Genomic DNA, 16,194 nt, shown 5'->3' with positions numbered 1-16,194 from the left:
TATCAGCCAGAGGTATATAGATAATCAAAACAGGATTTTTCAAACATATGGAAAATTATGAAACATTGTTTAAAAAAGGTGGTGGTGTGTGTGTGTGTGTGTGTGTGGGGGGGGGGGGACCTTCAGTTTTCCACCTTAATGTAATAATATAATAAAAACTTCCTTTAATTTAATAACTATATATATGCACACAATTTTCTGCCCATATTACTATGGACAATTTGGATTAAAAGAGATTGCCAGAAAGGTGTGCTGTCATGATGAACAGATAAATAAATGAAAACATATAATTAGACCTAAAAAGACTTGGCCAGCTATTGGGATAAAATGACATTTCCTAGAGAGTGCTGGGCTCAAATAGGCTGCGCTTCTCTATGTGTTAAAAGTAAGCTGGTCACTGGTGGCTAAAAACAAATAGTGCATATGTACACATAAGTTAGCAGCAGTTTTTTGTTTCCTGTGTCTTTTCCCCAGAAGGTGTCCTGACACCAATCATCCACTAGAGTACAGAAGGAACCACCGCCACTACCTCTAGGGCGAATGCGATCCCGACAGAACGATTTCCTGTCGACCGCCGCTGGTGACAAGACAATCGCAACAGATAAGACAGAATAGGCAGTAAAAATTAAACACAAACCTGACTGCACTAAATAGGAGTGCAAGGAGCACTCCCCAAGAATTACTCTAAGTTAATCTTAGCCAACAATTAGCAAAGGCTGAGACTCCAGGTAAGTTAGCAGGAACAAACCTCTATGACCAGCAGGGAATTCTGGGAGAAAAAAGGTATTTATACTGCAAGCCATCAAAGGAAGCAGCTAAGCAATTTGCATGACAAGTAGATGCAAATTCCTCACCAGAAGAGCAACTCTGAAACTTGCAGAGTGAAGACAGGTCTCTTTTCCAGAGACCTGCAGCACTCAGACCTAAAAAATGGTCAAAAAGCTGTCTGTACAGACAGCAGAGCAGATCATTACATATTGTTTTTGCTCAGTGACACACAGTGTTGCTCGGATACAATCCGTGATCATGGCAAAGCCGTGATTCACAAGCATTTTTTCACTATCCGACATCGTGATCCGAATCAGTGATCGGGAATCGATCACGGAATTCAATCAAAGATGCAGCCGTTACTTTGCGTATTCGGCCCGTGATCACGGCAAAAATATCCATGATTATAAAGCTGAAAAGCTGCCAACTTTAGCAGTTAATAGCAAAGCCCCCTTACATGATATAAATACCAAATTTGCAGGATATGTTAAGTTGAACAGTGGGGACAAGGGACATTTTTTTTTTTCAAAAAGACCTTATAGTTTTTGAGATAATGGATTTTAAAGGTTCAAAGGAAAATAGTATACATTCAATGTGCTAAACAACAGTTAATGTACAGTATTTACATGTATACTTTTTTCCTTTGAAATTTCATTTGAACCTTTAAAATCGATGATCTCAAAAACTATAAGGTCTTTTTGAAAAATCTTTTTTTTAAGTTGTAGCCACTGATCACCTTTATAATCCATGCAATGGTGATTTTAGCATATATGGGAGCTTTGCTATTAACCACTTCGCATTTAGTCGTTTTCACTTTATGCATCCGAGCAATGTTCACCTCCCATTCATTAGCCTATAACTTTATCACTACTTATCACAATGAACTGATCTATATCTTGTTTTTTCCGCCACCAATTAGGCTTTCTTTGGGGGGTACATTTTGCTAAAAGCCACTTTACTGTAAATGCATTTTAACAGGAAGAATAAGAAAAAAAACAGAAAAAATTCATTATTTCTCAGTTTTCGGCCATTATAGTTTTAAAATAATACATGCCTCCATAATTAAAACCCACGTATTGTGTTTGCCTATTTGTCCCGGTTATTATTCCATTTAAATTATGTCTCTATCACAATGTATGGCGACAATATTTTATTTGGAAATAAGTGCATTTTTTCCGTTTTGCATTCATCACTATTTACAAGCTTATAATTAAAAAAATAGCAATATTTCGTCTTTACATTGATATTTAAAAAGTTTAGACCCTTAGGTAAATATTTACGTGTTTTTTTTTATTATTGTAATGTTTTTTGTTTTTCTTTATTAACCACTTCGCATCCAGACCTTGTTTTCCCCTTATTGACCAGAGCAATTTTGATGTTTTAGCTATGTCCCTTTTTAATCAGCCTTAACTTTATCCCTACTCACGACACCTATATGATCTAGGTATCGTTTTTTTCAGGACAAACTTGACTTTCATTGGCGGGTATTTTGTCCCTAGACCAAAACAGTTTTCTATGCATTTTAATGGGAAAAAGAGGGGGAAAATGAAAAAAAAAAGCATTTTTGCTCTGTTTTTATCAATTCCAGTTTAAAAATAAAAAGTGCCACAGAAGATAAAAACATGTCACCAGTATTCTGTCCCCCAGTATAGATAGCAAAATGTGTCCCGAATATCAGACCCCCCCCCCCTATAGCCAGATGTGTTCCCAATATCAGTCACCCCCAGTATAGCCCGATGTGTCCTCTGTTTGGCACCTCCCAGTATAGATAGACAGATGTATCCCCAGGATTACTGCCCCTCATTTTAACTAAATGTGTCCCCAGGAATAGTGGTCCCCCATTATAGCCAGATGCGCCCTCAGGATTAGCGGGTGCACCCTGGATTAGGGCCCCCCCCCCACCATTATAGCCAGATCTGCCCTCAGTATAAAATTATGCACATAATTAAAATTGTATCCCCTCTTACTTTATCCCCCCCCCCCCAGCTGCACATTTTACCCCTCACCCCCCACCAGGGGTTCAACAACCCCCATAAGGGCCAGCTAGATGTCCCACCCCCCACCCAGGCAGCCCCCTCGGTGGCCAGATCTGTAAAATAAAAAAAGGATTAGAAAGCAGCCTGACTCACCTTTTCCTGTTCCAGCGATCAGCCTGCAGCCCGAGCCTCCGATCGCCGCTCTGCACGCAGCCCTGTGATGCCGGTTACCGGGTCCCGGCTTGATGACGTCATCAAGCCGGGACTCGGCTATTCAGCATCACAGGGCTGCGTGCAGAGCGGCGATCGGAGGCTCGGGCTGCAGGCTGATCGCTGGAACAGGAAAAGGTGAGTCAGGCTGCTTTCTAATCCTTTTTTTTTACAGTTCTGGCCACCGAGGGGAGAGATGAAGGATCACCGCTGTTTGCTACAGCGGTGATCGTTCATCCGCGGGGGGGTTACTAATTGGCTACAAGGGAACATTTTCCCTTTCACCAATTAGTATTGCAGCTGTTAGTGCCGGGAGGTGCGCTCTGAAGCGCACCTGTTCCTGCACAACAGGGCTGCAAGCAGGTCAGTATATCTACGTCGCTGTGGCTTGGAGAGAGCCACAGTTGACGTAGATATACTGTATCAAAGGACAAAGTGGTTAAATATTTTATGTGGGTATTTTTTGGAGGGTGGGATGTAAATTGTCATTTTTAAATGTAAATATATGATTATTTTTATTTTTTTTTACAGTTAGGTGTAGTTTTACTTTTTGGCCACAAGATGGCGGCCATGATTTTGTTTACATGACGTCACTCTAAGCGTAACATATGCTTAGAGAGACGCATGGGGGACGTTAGAGCAAGAAAAAGCGAAGCTCCCGAGAGAAGCTGTCGCTTTTTCTGCGGGGGAGAGGTATCAGTGATCGGGCACCATAGCCCGATTCACTGATTGCCTGGCTAACGAACCGCGGGTTCCGGGAGCGCGCGGGCCGGGAGCGCGCGTGCACACGCGCGATCGGCCGTGGGAGTGCACATGGCCTCCAGGATGTAACTTTTACGTCCAGGAAGGTTAATTGGTTAATGTTAAAGTCTAATCCAGATCTCGAAACCCGGATTTTACAGGCAATCACGGATAAAATCCGAGTCAAATTCGTCAGTCAGCTTCAAATCCATAAGCCATTTTCTGCTAGGAAGGTGTTTTATAGTAGGAATATCTTATCCGTGAGGGTCACACTGTAGTCACTTCCTGTCTGAGTCAGGACTGAGTCAGCCAGTTACATACCTGATATTTAACTCTTTCAGGCAGAGAAAGAAAAAAGGAACACTGCATAGTTATTTGTGTACTAAGCACTGTACATACCCATGCCTATCTCATCATGTCACCTCGGGTATCCTTTAAGTGTGAGGTTTTTCTGTGTTCATTTTAAAGTGGCATGATTCTCAGTAGGTTTTATGTTGTAAATAATGTTTTAGAGCAGAGAAGAAACGCCTCTTACAACAAAAAATTGGTAGCAGAACAGATTCAAACTGTTAAACAGCACTTTCTTCTTCAATCGGGAGCTCATTACTGAAGTCAAGAAATATAGATTGCCCAGCAGGCTCATGGTGAGCCAGAATTCCTAGGAGTGTGTAAGGGGCTAAAAAGGACCAAAAGTCCTCTTATTAAAATGCTCTGCAAAACAGAAATGTTACTTCTTAAAACATATTTGTGTTTATTCAGGCTGGAGTGAACATATGAAGTTCACCACATTGCATCACTGCTGAATATGCAAATCATCTCTTTGTTGTCCCTGAAAGTAAAACACACTTTTCACATATAGAAAACATTCCTAGAAGAACGCTTTATCTGAGAAGTACACTTATCAGAAGGTGAAAAATATGAGAAATGCTCACTAGATAAGATTTTAGTATATAAATACAGCAGCTATGCAATAAAATGCAATGGCAGCTTTCAGAGCAGATAAACTGTACTTTGGTAACTTTTCCTTTGTTTCGATCCAATTCACGTTTTCTCTTAAGAGATAACTGTTTATATTCTGTTTAAAATAACTTTTCAGCACTCAGCAACTGAAAAAGTACCAAATAGTAGGCAGAAAAGAACTGTCAAAATTATTCTGAGTATTTTGTTGCTGGCTGGTGGCTTACAAAGGAATGATATTGATCAACTATGAAAATATCACCTGCCCAGTACCTACTGAGAGCTCAACGCTGCTGCTTCTGGTAATTGCCTGAAGAAGCAGTTACAGATCTGTGAAAATGTGTCATTTTTTGTGGCGTATATCAAATTTTTCGTCTAAACCAGACAATTTGAGTATTCAGTGGGGAGGTAAGTCTGCCACAACCTCCCTTTTCAAAGTGTTTTTAAAGGTATTTTATTCTTTCTGGTGTCTCGGTTACCATCTACTAATTATCACCTAGGACAGTGGTTCTCTACCTTTTTAGCACGTGTACCCCTTTGCAAGTTATCCCTAGGCAAATGTACCCCCTACCGAAAAGCGAAAAAGCGGGCGTGGCCATTGCATTATGTGGGTGGAGCCAAATACTAGTGAAATACAGGTAGTCCCTGGTTAACAAATGAGATAAGGACCGTGTCCATTTTTAACCCGAATCCGTTCTCTTTTGTCCCCCTCTGTTCTTCCTATGCCTCTTTTGTCCCCCTCTGTGTCACCTCATCTCCCCGTATTATCTCTGTTCTTCCTGTGCCTTTTTGACCCCCTCTGTGTCACCTCTGTTCCCCCTGTACCTATTTTCTCCCCCTCTGTTCCCTCTGTGCCTCTTTTGCCCCCCTCTAGGTCCCTGTGTCACTTCTTGACCCCCTGTCCTAGCTAAGTATAGGTGCCCACCGTATAGGTATCCAGGTATAGGTTCCCCAGAATAGGTAGCAAGGCATAAGTGCCCCCAGTATAGGTATCCAGCCATAGGTGCCCACAGTATAGGTAAGCAAGGTACAGGTGCCCCCAGTATAGGTAGCAAGCTATATGTGCCCCAGTGTAGGTAGCCAGGAACAGATGCCATAGTGTAGGCAGAGAGGTATAGGTGCTCCAGTATAGATAGCCAGGTACAGGTGGTGCCCCCGTGTAGGTAGCAAGCTATAGGTGCCCCAGAATAGAAAAGCCAGGTGCAGGTGGTGCCCCAGAATAGATTAGCCAGGTGTAGGTGGTGCCCCAGAATAGAAAAGCCAGGTGCAGGTGGTGCCCCAGAATAGATAAGCCAGGTGCAGGTGGTGCACCAGAATAGATTAGCCAGGTGCAGGTGGTGCACCAGAATAGATTAGCCAGGTGCAGGTGGTGCCCCAGAATAGTCAGGTACAGGTGGTGCCCCAGTGTAGTTAGTGAGCCAATAGGTGCCCCAGTATAATCTTACGTAGCCCCGTTCCCACGCAGACTCCTCTCGCTGGGCTCTCCTACTGTCGCCGGGCTCTCCTCTCGCCACGTCTTCCCGCTGTGGTTACTGACTCTGACGTCATGAGAGGCTGCTGGGTAACCATGGCAACAGGACGCGAGGTGGCGACAGGGAGAGCCCAGACAAGGAGAGCCCGGCGATAGGAATCCACGCAGGAACGAGGCTAAGTAAGTTGCCACGCCCGTGCCTCCGAGCCTGCCCTGCTTGACACTTCTCTCCTAGGGTTCGTGATCCACCATTTTGTCTGCGGCCCCCTGGGGACCCCCTGACAGCTGCCAATGTGCCCCCAGGGGTACACGGATCCCATGTTGAAAACCAATGACCTAGGAGAAAAAAAAAAAAAACTTAGGAGAAAAAGAATTGGATCGGGCCCAAAAAAGCAAAAATGATAACTGTATTTTTTAGGCAATAAAATATAGGAAAACACATTTTATTGAGTTTTATCCTGCTTTCACCACTTAATTTTATCCGGATGATGACTGGAGGAAGCCTAATTTGTGGCGTAAAAAGCAAGATGTAGATTATTGAAGTGTGAGAAGCAGTGATAAAGTTATGGCCAAATGAATGAGAGAACTGACAGGTGAAAATGGCTCTTGGCGGCAAGGATAAAATGGCCTGTGGGCTGAAGTGGTAAAACGCACTGCTACATGTTTGACAATCCTCTTTTAACAGGCCGTAATGCTAACTTCAGGGATAACTGCTAGATTGGTGTTGGGGTGGGCATTGGGCAAGTGAGGTCAGCATTAAACTTGTGCGGCAGCATCAAAATTAGATTCCTCCTGGCTCTGAAAAGCAGCAATATTCTGGATGCAAGCTTGCTCAATTACTCACTGCTGAGCAAAGAAAGGATAAGAACGACAGTCCTGGAACATAAAGTCTGCAGCAGACTGATTAATATATAAACGTAAAAAATGACAAACACCACAGTGATTCCTGGCTTGTAATGCTTGTAAAGAGCGAGGCAAACCCTTTTCAAAAGTACTTTTTGTTCCTTTCTTCCCAACTTTTTTTCCCTTTCTGTATCGCTGAGGACTAATTAATTCTTTTATCATGTGGGAACGATACCGGGTAATCTCGCCATACAGCTACAATTTAACATAACAATAACAGCGACTATACTTTATGCGAACTGAAGGCAATCAGACGTTTAGAATGTCAAAAATGTTCCTCTTTCCTGCAGGTACAAAAGTTCCACTATGATTGCTTTGAAATTGTGACTTATTTTGGCATAAACTTTTCATACTTTGGGAACAGACCAATTTTGTCAGTCTTAAAGAGACTCTGTCACAAAATGGGCAGTCACAAGAATCTGAATTCTCGGTACTAAATGGGAATGAGAATGCAAAATCGGGACAGTGTTCTGAAGCATTTGGAACAGAACTCAAATTTGTGAAAAGAGTTCAAAAATCCGTAATTGCAAAAGTATAAATCCATTTATTGCTAAATAATCTATAAAAGACAACGCAGTGTGTGCCCCAAAGTGCAAACCCCCCATAAAAAGACCCAGGATTCAAGCCCCAACACTACCCACAAGCGATACCCCTGACATGGGAGAGAAAACACCTCAGGTAGACCTCCCTGCCTTCTACCCCCAGAGCTCTTATAAGGCAGGCCTGCCCAATAAAGTTCTTGGTGTTGTCAGCAAAGCAACATGCTATGTAGCATCTAGCTGGAGAAGTTCATATTATGGCATGTAGCACAATTCCTGCATGCAGACTAAAGAAGCAAAACGCTATCATTCAATTCACCGATACTGATGAAATTTCTCAGTCTCTCCAATAATGATGGCACGAATACTCAAATTTGTACTTGTGCCGACCGCAGAGGAGGGTGGGGTTAACTCACCCTTATCACTGGCGCTGTGTACTGCACTCCATGCCATGTTCCTTCCTTCCAATACTTCCTCCTTCACAACCGGAAGTATTGGAGAGATGGAACTCAGTGTGGAGTGCAAGGCACAGAGGTGACAACAAGGGTGAGGAAAATATGGGCATTATTTTGAAAATCAGTTTTCTTTCAGTTATAACTGAGAGCAACTGATTAAGTGTAAAAGGGGCCTAAAGTCCAGCAGAGGCCTAAATGTCAGAATTTTACCTTTTATGGCTTTGCTTTTCCTATAAACTTACACAAAATTATTTTTCATTCTAATCCGTACTGTAAAATTTGAAACACACGTGTATACATATAAGATGCACATTTGTTCCAAAGTAAAATGCACTGTAATGACTGTAATGGTATCAGCACTGTGCACAAAATAGCGATAGTGAGAATGTACATATATACAGTATATATATAAGTAAGTGAAATCTTCCATCATTTTCAGCGATACATATGTGCAGAGCCAAAATATCACTTTGTTTCATGATGTACTTTAATTTATAGGGATATGGAGGCTGCCATATTTATTTCCTTTTAAACAATACCAGTTGCCTGTCTGTTCTGCTGATCCTCGGCCTCTAATACTTTTAGCTATAGACCCTGAACAAGCATGGAGATCAGATGTTTCTGACTAAAGTGCTTGTTTCAGGTGTGCAATTCAGACACTACTGCAGCCAAAGAGATCAGCAGGACAGCCAGGCAACTGGTATTGTTTAACAGGAAATGAATATGTCAGCCTCTAAATACAGTACCTCTCAGTTCAGGTGTACTAATTTATCTCATAATTCAAATTCACATACACTGCAAGACGTTACTTACTAGTACCGGTAAATAGTTTTAAAGATTGATTAAACTTTTAGAAAAATTGAAGACGTAAGCACTAATGGTTTCGAGACTAAATGTGTAATTTCCAAAATGTATTTTAAGAAGATTAAGAATACATTTTAAGGGGGGAAAAGATATGAGAGAATGACAGAAGACTGTTGAGTTATGTTAGAACATCTTAATTATAATGATTAAAATAATTACAGCCTGAGAGGTGTTATGTAGAAAGATCTCTCCTATAGAATACATAGGTCAGGAAAGGAGAATAACCTGGACCATACAAAGACTTAGGCTGGGTGCACACTTAGCAGTACGGGAAAAGTCGCGTTTTTATGCATATGCGTTTGTACTGCGTTTTCCATGCGTTTTGTGTTTGCGTTTTGTGGTTTTGTTCCCGCACATGCATTTTTTTTGCATTTTGTGTGCATTTTAATGTGTTTGCAGTTGGCATATACAAAACACATACGTGTTTTGCATGCGTTTTTCTATCGCGTTTTATGCAAATCCCTAGGAAGTCAACAGGGAGTGAAAATACATAAAAAACAGGGTTTTTGTTTAAAAAAACAAAACCTATAAAAACACATAGAAAACGCATTACATTGCCTCACCATTTTATTATGTGGGTTTTTGATGCATTTTTGAAAAATATGCAACAAAATCATTTAAAAAAAAACGCAAATGTCAAAACACATACACATGCCTTTTTTGACTAACATTACATGCAAAAACGCTGCGTTTTCCGCAACGCTAGTGTGTTCCCTGCCATAGTGGTGGTAGGTAAATGCTGGGACCTGTTTTTTTTTTTTTTTTTCACACCCTTGTACATCTGCTTGTGCGCTTTTGCCCGCTATTAAACCATGTGTGCTTTCCCAGAAAATTACAGCATGTCAGGTTAAGACAATGCAGCGGCTAAAAAGTGAATACACAATTTGAAAAGATTTTGTAAATAGGAGCGCAAAGGTTAATGTAAAGGTGTTCATTAGGTGTAAATTAAGTTGCTATAATTTTGGGCCGAAAAACGTGACTTCAAATCGAAATGGGTGAATTGTAGTCCGCCACGATTACGAAAGAGGATTACAAGTGTACTCGAAATTGATGAAATTGAATGCACTCGAAGTTTCGATTACTCATAATTTCTACTTACAAGTACTTACGAGTAACTAAGGAAATTCAATTGTGGGCCAATCACAGAGCCTCCAGTAGAGGCCCTAGAAACCAATCAGAATGGTGGAGCTTGTGCCCACCCCTCCCCTATATATAAGGTGGCAGCCATTTTACATTTTTACACTTGCTGTTTGACTGTACTGAGAGACTGCTCCAGTGCTACTGCTGTGCGATTGATTTTACTATTAAATTGAGCCTTAACTGTTCTGTTGATTGCGGTCTAGCTGATAGTCTATATTTGATTGCTGTGTTCTGCTAGCTAGTTTGAGTTTTAGCCATATTATCTTAGTGATTGATTTATAGGCAGTGCAGTTTACACTTCATACACAGGCCCGGTCCACCCATGATGCCAAGTGAGGCGACTTCCTTAGGCAGCAGAAGTCTGGGGACAGCACCAGGCAGAAACAGTAAATGAAAAGAGTGCCTGGCTAACCTATACTGGGGGCAACTGTACATTGCAAACCTATACCGGGGGCAACTGTACCTAGCTACCAACACTGGGAGCCCCTATAATTGCCTACCTACCTATACTGAAGGTGTTTTTGGGAGGGCTCACCGCAGCTATGAAGTATGGTGCAAATTGTCAGGTGATCATCCCAATTGGGGGGGGGGGTGTGGGGGGGGGGGGGGGGGGGAGTGTCATCCTCACAAGTCTGCCTCAGGTAGCAAAAAGTGTAGAATCTGCCCTGTTCATACACTTTACAGACGATGGACACGGCAAACAGAATGTGAATAAGATGGATTCCACATACAATCTACCTGCTAAGATGGCTACCATGTCCTGTATAATATGTCACAGGGAGCACTGCAAAGTTGTTTTTGAATTGATTTCCAAAAGCCATTTTGCAGCGACTTTGTTGCCGATTTCAAGTGCAAAATAAAGTTTTAACTACCTGCTGGCTTCCATTGCTAATTTGTGGTGGCTTCCAGTGCTTAGACCCACTTTGCAGCTCTCTATCTTGAGCTATAGAAGTGCCTTTGACCTTTTGTGCAAGGGGGTGGGGCACCAGAAGCCGGTAAGTAATTAACATTGGGACACCAGGTAGGTACTTAACTTTATTCAGCTCAAAATAAAAATACACTAATCAGAAGCTCTGTACAATCGCAGTAAATTGTAAAGCGCTTCCAATTAACACAGAAAACGCCAAAAAATGATGCACAAAGTGCTTGCACGATTGTAATCATCAGAGTGATGTCAAGTGGGCCCTAGTCATAAGGTATTTTAAACGCAGGGTTTACAACCGATAAAGTGTCCGTGTAATTCAGGTTTTTATTACAAATAATGCCAATATGGAGAAGGAGTATGGATACTAGTTACCATAAGGCATTTATACAATTAGGGCACTGGGTAATTTGGGTGCAGGGCAGAGCCATAAAGCTCACCTGCTCCTGCAAAAGTCTTGGCGGCGTTAATTACTATTCCCCCTCCAGGCCGCTGTGGACTCAGTAAGACATAATTCAGCTGCCAGCTATTGCTGGAGGCCGAATTGTGCGGTTTTAATTGAAATTTGGGCTCCGTCTTTTGACGGCACCCAAATTACTGTCTGAGCACCACTGAAAGTATCGATGTATGAGGGCACACCTCCTCTTCCTTATCAATCCATGCAGCGGTCCGTTCTGTCTGACAGCGAGCACCACTATAGCCCTAATTCACGTTACAGTCTATTTCCTGCACCGTTTTTGCCCGTCTCACCCTGAAGTTCATGGGAAACATTGTGGATATTTTTTCCCAAGCTGTTCATTGTTCCGGATGCTCCTCCACAGGTCTGCACATGCCTCCCCCACATAACTTCCTTGGCCTGGTAGAGCCTATGCCAACCGGGCCCGATGCATGGATACCAGCGGATGGCTGATATTACACACATTTCTTTGAATTGTTTATTAGATTGCAATGTGGACTTGTACACTGCCGTTCCCACTTCCAAGGGTTTCTTTCTCCTTTCCCAGCTCATTATCTTGATAAAGTCCTAGCAGTCATCTTGTTGGAGCCTGAAGCCATGAAACATGCTGCCTGGCACTGCTGGGCGTTCTGCATACCGATCAGATGGAGGAAAATTCACAGGATGGGACAGGATGTTCAAGGCACCAAGGCTGCCTGACGCCATATGCTGCGGGGATGGAAGGGAGACGGGAATGGATGTGGACACAAACGTCTCGTCTGAGGAATCGCAATTAAAGGGGAACTCCAATCAATCTTCCAGCATTATTGGAACAGACGGTCTATACAAGTGAGACTACTATCAATTATCATTCTAAAATATATAAAAATGTATACACACACACAAACACTTAGTGGCAAGACTCAGGTTATGTGCACCATCATATATACAGTACAGGGCTTTCTCTACATCCCAGTCGGACAGTCCCAACAGCCTTTTCTAGATTTCTTTACCTAGAAGTGCATATGTTTATCTGCCAATAATTGCAGCTACACTGATCAACATTAAAGAACAACTATCAAAGAAACTGTTCTTCTGTAAACCCCACATACATACCTATAGAGCTTTTAGCCAGCAACACTAGAAAGCTTTTCAGAGGTCTCTCATCACATCTTTGTGAAAAAAATGCCTTGTTTACCAGCTGTTCGTAACAGTTTGTGTCGGTGTCGATGCTAGAGCTATACCATGTAGCTAGGTTACACTTCTCTGTCACTATCCACAGAGGAATGATTTACTGTTTGTTTTTGCCCTGCTTACACACACACACACACACACACACACACACACACACACACACACACACACAGCTCAGAACAGCTGAGGGATTTTTAGATACAGAGAAGGATCTGAAAAGAAGGACCTGTACTTTTTCCTTACTTCGATGCTTCGATGCTTCCTCATCCCCTATTCAGAATGAGATCTCCCTGACTGTAAGCTGTATACTTTACACTATGCATAAAGCATACAGAGCTGCAGCTGATGATTGTTTACACACATTTGAAGCTATATTTCTGCTTTCTATCATTCTGATCACATTTTACTCACAGTATTAGGCCCCTTTTACACTTATTCAGTTGCTCTCAGTTATAACGTAAAGAAAATTGATTTTCAAAGTAATGCCCATGTTTTCCTATGGCACCTTTCACACTTAACGCGTTTTAATTGAAATCGTCTTCCCAATGCACGGCTATGGATAAAAAACGCACACCAATGCACATTAACGCATACCAACTGATTAAGTGTAAACAGGGCCTTACAGCCAGTGATGACTGTTTCGGTATGCTGGATGTGCTGGACACAGTCCTCTATAGCCTAGGTTCTCAACGTGTGGTATGCGTACCCCAGGTAGTACTTCTGATAGTTCCAGGGGGTACTCGGGCTTGATATACTTATACAAGAATAACAAATTTAGAGTTTTAGAAAATGATAAATCTTCTTTAAACAACACCAAATTAGTGTTTTGGCTAATTAAAAGCAATAGTAAATGCTTGGAAATTGTTTAGAATCAATTATCATGAACTGTGATTACATATATATTTGTCAAGGGGTACTTGTAATAATGTTTACTATGCTAGGGGGTACTTGGTGTGCACAGGGTTTTAAAAAGGGGTACATACCAATAAAATGTTGAGAAACACTGCTCTATAGTAATGCCCACAGTGAAAACTGTTCTCTGTAAATTCATGTTTTATGTGAAAAACAATATGACAAAGATGAAAAAAAAAGCATTTGTATTGCTATTTACTAGTAATTTCTGGAAAACCATGTGGCATTTAGAATCTTAGTTAACTTTGATAGTCGTCCTTTAAAGCAGTGTTCCCCAACCCTGTCCTCAAGTCCCACCAACAGTACATGCTTTGTGGAAATCCAGAGGTGGTTAATCAGCTCTGCTGAGACACTAATTACCTCACCTGTGAATGTTTGTGGTTTTCTGCAAAAAATGTACTGTTGGTGGGCCTTGAGAACAGGGTTGGGGAACTCTGCTTCAAAGGAAACCCGAGGTGAAAAGAAACCCTCAAGATTCTTACTTAACAGGGAAGCCTTTGGTTCCTACAGATGCTTCCTTTGTCCTTCAGGAAACTACAGCCACTGCCCCGACCTTCTGATAAATTACAACCAAGCCCTTCATGCAGAAGTGCTGCGCCCACATAAGTAAGAGGATCAGACGTCCATGTGTGGCAATGGTGGGGGAGGGGGAGAAACAGGAGGACAGGGAAAGACTCTGTGGGATCCAGAGGCTCTTCTTAGCTATAGTTTTTTTTTCTCTGCTTACATTTGCCTCGGATACATATGGCACAACTGAACTGAGAAGAATATGGCTGATATAGATTTCCTTTTAAACCATGCGGATTGCCTGGCTGTCCTGCTGATCCTCTGCCTCTAATACTTTTAGCCATAGCCCTGAACAAGCATGCAGATCAGGTGCTCTGACTGAAGTCTGACCGGACCTCTGAAGGTACTTCGAGGCACTTGACATCAGGATGTTAGCAGCGGATTCCTTAATTCCCTATAAGCTGTGAGGTGGGACCTCCACAGATCAGATAGTTTTCCAGCACCTCCCACTGGGCTTCAGTTGGATTGAAACCAGGGATGTGCTCACGAGTAGTGAGCTACTTGAATCCATCATTAAAATGATGCTTAATTGCCTCGGGTGTGCGGCTGGGAGAGGAGGTGTTACTTTCCCAGCATTCCGCCGGCTTCTATGCATATCACATCTCGCACGTGGCCTATGGGATGCGTTGCAAGACTCACTAGCGCATACTTCCTCCTTCCGGCTCGTGAGCACTTGTGAGCACATCCCTGATTGAAACCTGGGGAATTCGAAGGCCACAAAAAATGTGATTCTTCAGACTAGGCCTCCGTTGTCCATTTTTCTGCAGTTCAGTCTGAAGCACACGCAACCCACTGTAAGTACTTTGGACAGAGGTTGGCATAAAGCCATACCTCTATACATTTTCAGATAAGGAAGGAGGACAATTGTCACAACCCTACAAGTTGACCAGCCACATCCCTACCCCTTGTCATTCATACAAGCGAAGAAGCCATGAGCAAAACATATTTTCATAATTTAAACCACATCTATTTAACATCACTATCGTTGCTTCATAGTCAGTCAAATCTGAAAAAAGGCAGTACATCAGTTTGGAGAATGGTAAAGTCTAGATATGCACAAACACATTTTTAGTAGAAAAAATAAATATATTTATACATATCTGCACCTGCTCTTAAAGAGAGATAAATTAGGAAGATGAGGGGCAAGTAGATTTGGTTCCACAAGAGCAAACCTCCCATTTTTTAGGCATCAAGGAGGACACCTGTAAGACATGCCGCTGCTCAACCTCTGATCACACCCCCCACCACACCAGTGAACTGTACCTCAAAGAATACATAAACAAAAAAAGACATCAATCAAATCACACTGACACTGATCCTTTCTTTCAAACCACACTGACACTGGTTCTTTCTTTTAAACCACACTGACACCGGGCCTTTCTTTCAAACCACACTGACACTGGGCCTTTCTTTCAAGCCACACTGACACTGGGCCTTCCTTTCAAACCACACTGACACTGGGCCTTCCTTTCAAACCACACTGACACTAGGCCTTTATTTTACCATGTTTTCTTCTATATTTACATTTAAAGGAATACATTACCATGGATAGACTGACTTTTTGACACCCTCATTTTGCACGGAAAGAAGTGTGTCTGTAGGGCTTGGCCTATCCGCAGGGGATAGATCTTGGGTGAGGTGTGCAGTGGGGTACCCATATGCAGACTGCAGTATGTATGGCTACTTGTTGTTAATGGGTCCAGTCAAAAACGGCGCACAGTTATGCTGCTGTTTTTTTGTCGCTTATTGTTATTTAATAAGCTTTAAACATTATTTACCATTTAGCGATAAAACTTAACTTATTCTCTGTGTTGCCTGCTGTTAATCTCATTAAAAGAGAACCTCAAAGCTGCCATGTCAAATATCAGCCAGATGACAGAGGCTAGTAGGCTACAAATATAAATGCCATGGCTCTGCCAATGCCGCGAAAGTACTTTCTTACCCTGGGAGGTAATGAGGCACCGGCACAGGGGTAGAGGTACGGGGGAGAGGAGACACCGGAGTAGGGTTACATTTGTGCATGGTAAAATACTGTATCGGTATTTAACAACAAGTTACTGTGCGCCCTTTTTTCCTGTCACCTTTTTTTGTGCTCCTGAAGACAGACGAGCAGCTCCGTACTGCACCTGCGTGAGCCCC

General features: G+C 42.3%; 1 protein-coding gene across 33 annotated transcripts in view; it reads right to left on the bottom strand.

The window, feature by feature from the left end:
* GATA5 (GATA binding protein 5) overlaps positions 1-16,194 on the bottom strand; it is a 2,064,317-nt gene that overhangs the window by 1,073,006 nt on the left and 975,117 nt on the right. The gene's annotated exons all lie outside the window — the stretch shown is intronic.

The sequence above is a fragment of the Hyperolius riggenbachi genome, chromosome 12 (assembly GCF_040937935.1).
Source record: "Hyperolius riggenbachi isolate aHypRig1 chromosome 12, aHypRig1.pri, whole genome shotgun sequence".
Classification (NCBI taxonomy): domain Eukaryota; kingdom Metazoa; phylum Chordata; class Amphibia; order Anura; family Hyperoliidae; genus Hyperolius; species Hyperolius riggenbachi.
This window is presented reverse-complemented; position numbering and strand designations above follow the sequence as displayed.